The 12,461-nt window shown below is 42.4% G+C and overlaps 1 protein-coding gene across 1 annotated transcript in view; it reads left to right on the top strand.

The window, feature by feature from the left end:
* LOC111864759 (cytosolic carboxypeptidase 6-like) overlaps nt 1-12,461 on the top strand; it is a gene marked incomplete at its 3' end in the record, with an annotated part of 185,335 nt that overhangs the window by 36,494 nt on the left and 136,380 nt on the right. The gene's annotated exons all lie outside the window — the stretch shown is intronic.

The following is a 12,461-nucleotide window of genomic DNA, read 5'->3' as shown; positions in this document are numbered from 1 at the left end:
CACATAAACACACCAAACATCCATGCCTTTTGTGGGATTCGAACCAACTGTTCCGCTTTCGAACGAGCGAAGACAGTACATGCCTGAGACCGCTCGGTTACCGTGACCAACAGGAAGTTTAATACGCTACGGGAATATTTTTGCAGGGCCCCTAATTTTGCGTCATTACTTTCTCATTGTAATGATTCAATTTCCATTATGCAGACTAAAAATAACTGTAAATGAATCAAACCAATTATGCCGGGGTTCTCAAACTTCGTGATACCGCGGCACCCATAATTAGAGTTATCGATGCAGCGAAACAGTTCCAGCGCATTTACGTTAATTGGCGCCTGCCTGCTGCAGCTACTTTCTCCTGAAATGCCTATATTGACCTGCCAGAACGGTGCGTGTATACAGTAGCATTTTTAGTGACGTTTTCAGACCTGTGCAGCTCCCATTAGAGCAGGTCGCGGCCCCCAAAGAGGTCTCAGTTCAGTTTCAGAAGCCGTGACTTATGCAACGTGGAAGTTCGTGAACAGGCAATCAAAGATATTGTGACATGTTGCGCAAAGCCGAGCCCCCCCCCACACCAGCAGTGACGCGGCGGGTGGGTCAGCGCTCCCCTCCCACCCCTCAGCGGTAACGTAACGCTCGCGTAATAGGCGAGTAATCACCCCGCATCCTGGCAGCCTTGCGCGGTGACGTCACGAGCGGAGCCGAAGAGAGCCGAGCGGAGCCGAAGATAGCCGAGCCCCGTAACCGGGTAACTATGCAAGGCGAATCAACAGCGGTGACGTAACCGGACAGCGTGGCTAGCAACAAGGGTGCCTATTACGTGGCCGTTTTCCCGTATTGTCCGATCGAGGCTACATAGGGAGAAGCGAAGGCTATTCACAGTCAGTTGTACTGTAACAGTCGCCGAGTCGAGTTGTACTGAGTTGTACTGAGTGTACTAATTGTGATACTGCAGATAGCAGTAATCGTAAATCTGTAATTTGGATGATTGTAAGTGCGAATGTGAAATAAAATTCGCTACATCGGATACATCGAGAATTTATTTGTCGCGATATACGCCCTATACGCGACAATATAAACCCTTAGCCATGCAGAAACGGGAAGGGGCAATAGGAAGGGGGGGGGTAACGGACTTGCATATGTACGTATTTCATTTAGGGCTTCTCGTCCATTACAAACTTTGGAACATTGATGAAGGTTACAGTATTTTCCTCTAGAACACTTTCGCTGACAAGAAATATTTTACCTTGAACAAGGACTGTATTTTATTTGGAAAGATAAGTTTTGTATTGTCACGTGTAGGTTGGTACGCGTGAAAAAAATGAGTTCTAGTTCGGATGATTGGATTTATTATCACCTTGGTTACAAGTTCTGTTAATCACACTTAAATACGGCGCTATCGCTGACTTGGACACTTCCCTTTCACCGTTGCATACGCACTGGGATTCCCCGTCTTCACTAGTCGTCTCCTGGTAACGGATCTCAACAGAGAAATTAGCACTTCAAATCACTATGAAGTCTTCTTGCTATTTCTTGTTCAATCACCCTGGAACCTCGGAACTAAAAATTCTTCTGGAATCACTCCTGAAGCTTACGGCTGACTCGTAACTGCCCTGAACTAACTCTGTCATTGCATTCACTTCTCGTATAAGCACTCTGCACAGACCCCACGGGAAACACCGTCTTTATTATTACTGACGTCACAGCTTACGCTTCAGTGTGTTTACCAAGCAGTTGTTTAGAAACGGGTTGCATTACCCCGTTCTTTTTTTTATGTTTACCTTGGCACTACAGCCCCAATGGGCCTAGGCCTACCGCCATGAACTTCTCCGTTCACGTCGGTGTTTCTAGATCTTACACATTCGGTAGGACTCCTTGGGCGGGTGATCAGCTCGTCGCGAGGCTTCTACCTGTACACAAACACAGAAAAACGCACACACACAAACTAAACTTCTATGTCCTCAGTGGGATTCGAACCCACGATCCCGGTTTCCAAATGAGCGTAGACAGTACATGCCTTAGACCGCTCGGCTACCGTTACCGGCAGTGTATAAGAATAATATATAAGAATTCAGTTCGTACCTCACAGGAAACAGATGCGAACCCACGGTCCCGGCTTCCGAACGAGCGAAGACAGTACATGCCTTAGACCACTCGGCTACCGTGACCGGCAGTGTATAAGAATAATATATAAGAATTCAGTTCGTACCTCACAGAAAACAGAACCGAACCCACGGTCCCGGTTTCCGAGCGAGCGTAGACAGTGCATGCCTTAGACCACTCGGCTACCGTGACCGGCCGCACAACCCCATTATTCTACTGTTTTTGGCGCAGACTGAATAGAAAAGACAGCCTCATCTACTGTTGCCTGGCAACGCGTTGATGAAATCCTTTGCAGTATGTTAAAACTGGAAAAGTTTTATTTAATTAATAACATAGTTACTCAGGTTTTTCTTAAGAATCCACACACGTTTCTGTGTTCATCGGTATTCAATTGTGCCGTTTTACAGCGTGTGTGATGTGTGTATGCGTATTTGCGTGTAGAGACGGTATTTGAAAAGCAGATGGACTTATTAAAAAATTAAATATTGTTTTGCACACCAATTATATTGAGATAATGCATTAACATTGACAGAATGAAGCAGTGGACCTAATTATAACATGTAGTCTCAACTTCGACACATAGCTGAAACTTTCGTAGTAACGTTCAGATTGGATAAATATATTAATGAATTTCTATGTATTATTTTACCACAAAACTTCATAAGATTACCGATACGTTATTATAAAATTTTAAACTGTGATTACGCGTCTGAACAAGAAGAAGTCCTATGGCAGCGTCTGTATTCTGAAAAAAGTGTATAAAATTAATCAATCTTTATTGTTTGTTTATTTCGGCGAAGCAATTTAATGAACATAAGGACTTTTTTTAAAAATAAATATTAACTAAAACAGCATTAGTATAAGACGAATTTGTTAGGTAGTCTAAAGTTAGTACAAGAATATTCTTAGTAACTAATCACACATTTAATTTTGTGTCTGAAATTATTATTACCTTATATTTCCATTTGTAAAGAAAAAAAAACTTGGATTATCAGAACGTCTGGTGTTTTGAAAGAGGCAGACGTCTTGCTGGAGCAAAGCAGGGTAGAGTTTAATGAAGCAGGGTGCTTTTAATTAGCCCTCATCTCATTTACGTCCCTAAGAACAACTTTGTGGAAGGGTAACATCTTGAGAATAATATTTCTTTTGAGTCTCCTCTGTCTGGTACAGGGTGGCACAAATTGAGCGAAGTAACCCTATAGCAGGCTTAGACAACGTTCAGACGAGAGTATATACATAGTTCTTTATATGTTATTGGCAGTTTGTTTGCCCGCTGGGTTATGAAGTATTATCAGAGAAGAAGACAGGAACGATTTTAAGTGAAATTTCTACATGGATGCATAAAATTTGATGACATAGCATTGTGTTCGTATTGATTTGCGATGGTTGAGTTTTTGTAAGAAATTTCTTCGTTCGTGCAGAATGTAAGCTGTTGGTTTGTATCATGACAAAATCAGAAAGTCTTTCGAATAGTTTTGTATCATTTTATTTAATAGTAAACTTAGAGAGTTCATTTATAAAAATCTGCAGTGTTTGTAAACTTTGGAATAACATTTATAGTTAAACTTTTTTTTATTCAAAACAAAAAATACTCCGTGGCCTGTAATCCGCAAACGAACTATACCGGCCGAGTGAACGCGGCTTGTCGGCGAAGTTAATGCCAACTTTAGCGGATAGAGGGTGTCGCGTGGTCAGCGCAACGCATCCCCACGGCCGTTAATTTCGGTTTTCTGGACCGGAGCCGCTATGCTTGAAATAGCTCCTCAGTTCTCTTCACGAGGCTGGATGGACCCCGTTCCAGACCCTCTACTTCTCAGAAAATCTGGTAACGCCGAGAATCGAACCTGGGACATCGGGATCTGTAACCAGGAACTCTGACCACTAGACCATAGAGGCGTGCTTTACATTTATCTACCGCTGAATTAAACATTGGATAAACCGTAATATTCAACTCATAGGAGCTGTATTCCTAAATAATTACTGAAACCAGTTTTAAAATCCAGTTATTAGTTGGTATAATGACAAAATGTTTCCAGTGTTTTCGGACTCCTTCTTGATTCGAAATATTTTTTTTTTCAGAGAGAGATATATTCTCCCTGCATTTGGGTAGGTTCTATAGTAGCACAGCCGATATTTCGTGACTTAGAGCCCTCTTCCTTCAAATTTCGAAGGAAATAACAACTTAACAAACTATGGTAGTGCGCTAACGACGCGGGCCTTCGCAATATAGTTTTATATTTCCCTAACTTCATTGGTCGCAAGCACATTTAATAACTGGCTAGAAATTGGGAAATATCTTTTGTATTTTGATATATATATATATGATTTTGCTATTATTTCCATATCCTGATTAGAGACAAGTTGAATTTAAAAGTACAGAAGAAAGTGACCTATCTCCCAGTACACGGCCTCTCACAAATTCTCCCGTTACACACTTCTACATGCTCCTGAATACGGCTTTTATATTCCCTTAGTGATAATTCGAAGAGTAATCGAAGGCCATACATAATAAATAAATTGAAGTATCTTAATATTTTGTAGCTTCTACCTTAAACGACGCTTTTTATTGGTATTTCGTATTGAAAACGCATTCCAACTCCCTGAATATCTCTGTTTCCATAGAATTTTCATTTAATGTGCATAAATCATAGTAATAGTTGTGCCATACCTGAGTACTGTTTAGCGCAGAAAGAAAATCTCTTGGATGAGCACGAACCGAATAGTTGCAACACAAAATATTATTTGAAGCTTTTTTGTTTCTTTAGCGCTGCCGTATCATGCCCTCACGTTTCAGTGAGAATTTTATAAAGATCTGGACATGAGGAAACAAATTTACAGTGCCCCCCCCACACACACTTATAAATTCAAACTAAATGTAAAAAAAGGTAAAGTTGTCCCTGCGCTTAACTAATTAACCACTACGCCATGAAGGTGTATGGAGGTGGACGTATAGATCCACATTTTCTTGACCTCGGCATTAGCTGGAGGTGAGTGATTCACACCTCGGTCGCTTTACCCCCTGGGAAAGAGACCCCGGTACCCATTGGTTAGAATGTTGGATGGCCCCAGAGTCGGTCTGGACGACTTGGAGAAAATAAAATTCTTGACCCCATCAGGACTCGAACCCCGACCCCTCTGTCATCTATCCCGTATCCAGTCTCTATACCGATTGAGCTATACCGACTCTCATAAAATCAAAGTAATCTTTTATAAAACCTGGAGCTTAGATTCAGCACGGGCTGCGCCATAGCTCAAGCGGTTAGTCGCTGGCTTCCCACCGCGGCGGCCCGGTTTCGATCCCGCGTCTGGTCAAGTGGGATTTGTGCTGGACAAAGTGACGCTGGGGCAGGTTTCCTCCGAGTACTTTGGTTTCCCCTGCCAATCTTCATTCCACCAATTGCTCCACAGTCACCCTCACCTATCATCTGGGGCTGGTACAATAGGCCAGAAGTGGCCGCAGTACAAGGGACTTAGTCCCACCCCACTAGCAGTAAAAAATGGATTCAGCACATTTAATAACTTGGATCCATTGCGGAGGTAAAAGGTGAAGCTATCCCTGTAACTGGCCGTTGGGACCCATAGAAGTGTGAGACGTCGAGGTTCCCACATTTTCTCCAGACACTCGGCTTACAGATGACGGTAAGGTTGGCTGCTATTATTTTCTTTTTTATATCTCAGCACTTCAACAGTTCAGTTCACATTTACTGGACAGAGCCGTTTTTTGCGAAGTAAGTTTGCGCGGGATTCATAATTTGAAGGCGACGTTTTTTATTGACTGCTGTAATTTACGAAACTACGGGTGTAGTGCGCAACTGTGACAAGTAATTATGAAAGAGAATGAGACTAGAGTTACCAACAACTTTATATCTGCACTTTCTCAATAAATATATAATCAGATAAAAATACCCCTTCGTGAACACACAGAGATCAATATAGATATTGTCATGGGACGTAACATTGCGTCGGTAATGAAGGCAGCTTCATATCCAACACTTTAATCTATAACTCTCTCGCTCTCTTTCTAATGAAGCTTGGTGCAGATTTCAGCATTTGTAATGGTTTCACATCCCATTAGTGTTAATAATTAATAGCTAATATATATGTAGCTAATAACTGACAGCTGATAGATCGTTTGAAAATATGGCAAAGTTGAAATATTTCGGAAGGACAGTAGCAAACCAAGAGCAGATGGAATTCGGGTAACGTTTGTACCTGTCGCGTGCTATACAAAGATTAGACACAGGGAATTTAATTGTCCTTATGATTTGCTTAGATGAGTAATTTTGTGTCTGATGCTAAGGGAAGGACATAGACTGAGGGTGTTTGAGAAGAGGGTGCTCAGGAGAAAATTTGGATAAAAGAGTGACGACGTGATTGAAAGCTGGATTTAACGTCACAATGAGGAGCATAATTTGACTTTTCAACCATTATCATCAGGGTGATAAAATCAAGGAGAATGATAGTAGAGAACATGTAGCACGCATGGAAGAGAGTTTCACTCGAAGTTCTGGTAGGTAAACTGGAGAAAGCGGCTGGCACTAAGATCTGCGTGCAGAGGGGAGTATATTATTACAATTTATCTCAGATAGATAGCTTGGGTTTGTGAGCACTGAATTCCTCTGACTCGCAATAGGGACACGTGTCGTACTCTTGTGAAGACGGTAGTGGACATTCGGGTTCGGCTGGCAATTTCTTCAGTAACTGAGCAACTAAAACTACATAATGAGGGGCTTCATAACTTATACACTTTTCCAAGTATAGTTAGAATGATCAAGTGAAGGTGGATGAGATGGGCAGGGAATATAGCGCGAATTGAGGAGAAATGTATATAGTATATTGGTGAGAAAGCCGGAAGGAAGGAAGGAGTCCACTGGGAAGGCCAAGGCGTAGGTGGGTGAACAATATTAAAATGGATCTCAGAGAGATAGGATGGGATGGCGTGAAATGGATTGATCTGGCTCAGTATAGGGACCAGCGGTGAAGGCTCTTTTGAACACAGTAATGAACCTTCGGGTTCCATAAAATGCTGGGATGTTTTTAAGTAGCTGCACAGTTTGCAGCTTCTCAAGAAGGGCTCAGATCCATGATTGAGTGAGTGAGTGAGTGAGCAACTACTGATTCCTGAGGCCAGCTCAACTGAGCTAGTTCTTTGCTTAGTACTAACACCTTGAACTTCTTTCGTCCACTGCCTTAAAACTTGCCAAATGTCTGACTGAATGACTACTCAGCTGTAACTCCTTTGAAGATTACGATCTTCTATGAATTGACACTTCCTGATATGTTAGACAAGGTCCAGCATTTCAGAGTAGCATGCTGACTCCAACTTCAGGGTAGAATTGTGAGCAGAGAGGGGAAAATGTTACGAAATGTGTGTATACACGTATATATACGTGAGGGAGGGGTTAAACGAGTTACGAGCTAGCCACTAGCAGTCAACGTTCTCCCACCCTTTCCTCTACTGCCTATCGTGCTCTAACTTCAGAATGGAGGCTGCACGCTTCTATGGAAGTTTGTGTGTCTTCTAGATACACGGCGTCAGCTCCAGAATTCCGTAGTCTTAACTCTCATCACTGGGAGAACCTCAGATCTCATACACTTAGATTTTATGTTTTCTGATACGCTAAATTGGCACTAACTTCGCCGACAGGCGGCGATCGCTCGGTCGGTATAGTGCGCTTGCGGACTAAAACCATGGAGTTTGTTTTGATACGTTGTTAAGTGTTAAGTGTATATGGTGTTAATAACATTAATATTGTGCATATTCAGAAACATACTTTTCTCATATTGTCACGTGTCCGGGGTTCCGTGACGATTAATAATGGTTCTGGATTCGATGATTGGATTTATTAACGCCACTATTACAATTACAACCAATTATACCAGCTCACAGTCCATGGCTGTCTGAGACTCGTTCCCTACTGGACTAGGAGTCTCTTCTCTTCTGCGTGACTGACTTGGTTCTGGTTTACGAATCTGTAACTTCTTCAACTTCCGCTGTCCGCTGGTTAACTCCGCAGCTGAACACTCACCTTCTCGCGAAACTGTCTCACAAATGCCGAATGAAGAATCCCTTTCAATTAAACTCTCCTGAACTGAACTAACTTTCAGGCGAATCGAGTATCACTAACAAGTCGGTGTATTATTCTGTGTTGTCCGTTGCCACTGGAATGTGTGTGTGGCGAGTCGTTGGCTAGCAATGGACTTCTGCGTCTGCTCATTTCCGCGGGAACGTGTTACCGAAACGTTGCATAGCAATGGTCATAAAAAGTAAAAAAAAAAAGTAAAGCTATCCCTGTACCAGGCCCGTGAAGGCCCATAGGGGTGTGAGATGTTCAGGGTCCCACATTATCTAGACAATCGGCTTAGAGATGGCGGTAAGGTTGTCAGCCTTACGCGCCGGCCGCGCTTTACTCCCCAGGAAAATTATTTAATTAATTCCTTGTACTCATTTCTGTTAGAGGCTGAGTCGACCCCAGGGCCATAATACGGCTGGAAGGATTAGGTCAATTGAAAAATCCAATGACCTCATCGGGACTTGTACCCGCGACCTTCCAGCTTGTAGCATAGCCCCACAACCAACTACGCCGCTGCGTTTCCCAGCAATGGTCATATTCGCCATAATATTTATAATTTGAAATTGTCCCCTTCTCATTGTTGAAAAAATTATAGTAATTTAATTTAATTTTAATTTGATTGAAATTTGAGGTGCTGTAAAATAGTGGGAAAGTTACCTCAATTATGTACCTGGTTGATAGTAAATGGAATTCTTTGCCTTGTCTTAAATCCGTAAAACTTCTGCATAAAAATCTATGATTCAGGTTCCTTTCCTGTGTTAAGACGGTCTCAGCGTCGAGCTCAGTACTTGTTTTTCTCCTCTACTACGTTTTTAAATACGCGTCTTATTCTTTCAGATCTCTTTAATAATTATTTGCACTGACGACAGGAACGTTTAGTTAAACATAAGCCAGATACTTGCCTCATAGTCAGAAGGCGTATAGGTGTCATGGAGATAAGATTCGATAAATATTGTATCTACAATTCAGTTGTCAGTCAGCTTCGCGTTTCGGTTGCCTTCACCTATGGGTAAACAGCCCCGCGTAAGTATTGAACTAGTGCTGTAGCGCTTGTGTATTGTTACCGCTGAAGAAGATAAATTCCGACACCTGTCTCGGGGAGAGAAATCCGCCAGATAAATCCATAGCACGCTTTAATGAACGAACGGTCTGACTTGTACGTATAAATTCACATTTTCCTGGCGCCATTTTGAACGTACCCATCACATTTCATACAAGCGCGTATGAATTTCTTAGAAAACAGTGTTTCTTTTACCGAAGTGGGAGACAGAAGTGGCTTATGTGTTCTAGTGGCCAGACTTCCTTCCTAGAGATCCAGAGGTCCCGGGTTCGATTCCCGGCGCCACCAGTTTTTCTGAGAAGTAGTGGTTCTGGAACGGGGTCCACTCATCCTCGTGAGGATATTAAGGAGCTATTTCAAGGAAATAGCGGCTCTGGTCTAGAAAACCGAAATTAACGGCCGTGGAGATTCATTGCACTGACCACGTGACACCCTCTATCCACAAAAGCTGGCACTAACTACGCCGACAAGCGGCGGTCGCTCGGTCGGTATTGTTCGCTTGCGGACTTCAGGCCACGAAGGAGACAGAAGTAACGCACCAGCAAGACGGTAGTGTGTGTTGGTTAATTTTTTGGGCTTGATCTTTTAAAGAGACCTAGAGTTTCTGTTGAAGCGAACAGACTGGGGTCGGCCGAAGAATGACCGTATGGATACATGTCTCAGCTTCGCGAAAGCTTGGGTTCAGAGGCACGAACTTGGAATATGTAGCACAAAGGCTAATCAAATTCTACGCTACTTTCACGACGGAATTCCAGTTTAAATGGAGTCAAGAATAAGAACAAAGAAATGTATTTCAATTAACAGCATGTTGCAATCCAAACTCAAGATAAGGTTTTTGTTCGAAAAGCGTCTATTTCGATACCCAGCCTCCTATCCAATAGGTATCGGGCGCTATTTGCCCGGGGGTAAAGCAGTCAGGTCGTGAAGATTACCACTCACCTCCAGCTAGTGCCGAGGTGAAGAAAATGCGGATCTATACATCCGCCCCCCCATACGCCTTCGTGGCGTAGTGCTTAATTAGTTAAGCACAGGGACAAATTTATCTTTACTGTACCCGTCGACATATGCAAATATAGTTGAGGTTTTCGCGGTATTACTCCGCCTTAGGAAATGAGGCTCCTTAAACACCCGACATACACTGCATCAATGCGGGTGTGAGTAAAAGTACATTTTTCGTTGTGTTGCTAATTTAGCATAGCTCCATGGAGATATATGAGGGAGTGGAGACATAGCTCCACACATCCTTAACCTCAGCACTAGACGAAGGTGTGTTGTTAACTTCACGTTTCGGCCGCTATAAACCCTGCAAAAGTTACCAGACCATGTATAGTCCCAACCAATAATAGAGGCAACTACGATCGTCCAAAAGAACTCTTACAAGTGGCGCCCAACTCGAACTCTAAAAGTTGGGTACCACACAGTCATTTTCCCAACAGAATATGACACTGCCGAATACCCAGAAATGACTGAGCATAGAGTAGAGATCTTCAGGTCTGCAAGGCCAGAGCCGATAAACTGGATGGCTCCGGTTCTAGTCCCATGGATGGTACTCTCATTAGGACTTGAGTTAAGTTGCTGTGGTAATGAGAGGAAAAGGGCAATTACATTGTTTGTGAATTGACACGGATCATAGCAGCAGTCGTAGCCTGTCATAATACTTTGTATTTCCTAGATTGTTATACTTATTACATGAATATTATGTTGGGCATTGTCCACTGCCTGGAGTATATCTGATATAAAGAAGACCCACGACCTCCCCACATCCCATAAAACACTCATAGGGACATTTGCCGACGACGCGGCTATCTTCGCCCCATACGATAATCCCACCACAGCAGCAACTAACTTACAGGACCACCTCATACTCATAGAAAAATGGCTAAAAAAAATGGAAAATCAAAGTTAATGAAGCAAAATCCATTCAAACAACGTTCACACTTCGAAAAGGCACATGCCCCCTGATTCAAATAAACCACACTACCATCCAACAAAAAGATCAAGCAAAGTATCTCGGACTTACCTTTGACAGCAAGCTCAACTGGAAACAATATATCCTCACGAAAAGGAAACAAATGGATCAAAAAATCAAAGACCTATACTGGCTCATAAGAAAAAAATCTGCTAACAAGCTGCTAATATACAAAGCAGTAATCAAACCAATATTGACATACGGAACCCAGCTCTGGGGATGCGCCAGCAAAACAAATACAGATCTCATCCAACGAACTCAATCAAAACTTCTTCGTCTCATCGTAAACGCACCGCGGTACGTGTCTAACCACACCATTCACACCGACCTCAAAACTCCATACGTCACAGAAGTCATCGGAGAACACAGCATCAACCACTTCAGCAAATTAGCTAACCACCCAAACCCACTGCTCCAGCCACTTTTACTGCATCACGACCACAGAAGAATTGGACGAAAGTGGCCAGAAGACCTAAAAAGCTGAGGGACGCGTCGATGGAAGTGACCCACTGAAGCCACTGAAGTGCACAATTCTTAACTAATTGTACACAAGACAGCAAATTGACTGAAAGATTGTAGTATCTGATTGTCAATAAAGGAGATTAAAATAATAATAATAATAATAATAAGAAGAAGAAGAAGACCCAGATGAGTCAAAGGAGTCCGAGAATGCCTTCTTGTGGTAGGCTCAACTTCGTACGACACTTCTTTCATATTCATGTGATGACCAAAACGGTTCAAATTTCCGAAATACACATACAAATACACACCAGACAATGGCCGTGTCCAACAGCATTCATATTGTCACGTGTATACTGGTAACGCAACAGTGAATAACGGGCTCCTGGTTTGATATCTCGCTTTATTGGATAATTTCACATGACAACTACAATTCCTTATTTCACTTTCAGGATTGCTGTATCCATGGCACACAATTGTAGCACTGTCAAGGTTAACACATTAACTACTGAACTACTTTGAACGACTTCTTCGTGACGAATTCTCTCGAAAAAAAGTCAGCCACATTTTGACTGACGGTCAGTCAGTCAGTCATTCTTGATGTCGAGCCCCATTTGGGGCTCATGACCATATATTTATTTCTGTTTGGCAGATACATTCTTGTTATTGTGGGGAGCCTCTGACGAGAGAACGGGTCTGTTTTTTGTCAGAGTAATTGTCTGCAGTAGTAAGTCATTTGTCATAATGTAAAAGATGTTTACAATGTACATTTTACATGTTAAACGTGTTAAAATATATA

The sequence above is a fragment of the Cryptotermes secundus genome, unplaced genomic scaffold, assembly GCF_002891405.2.
Source record: "Cryptotermes secundus unplaced genomic scaffold, Csec_1.0 scaffold980, whole genome shotgun sequence".
Classification (NCBI taxonomy): Eukaryota; Metazoa; Arthropoda; class Insecta; order Blattodea; family Kalotermitidae; genus Cryptotermes; species Cryptotermes secundus.
The sequence above is the reverse complement of the archived record's forward strand: the minus strand, read 5'-3'. Positions and strand labels throughout refer to the sequence as shown.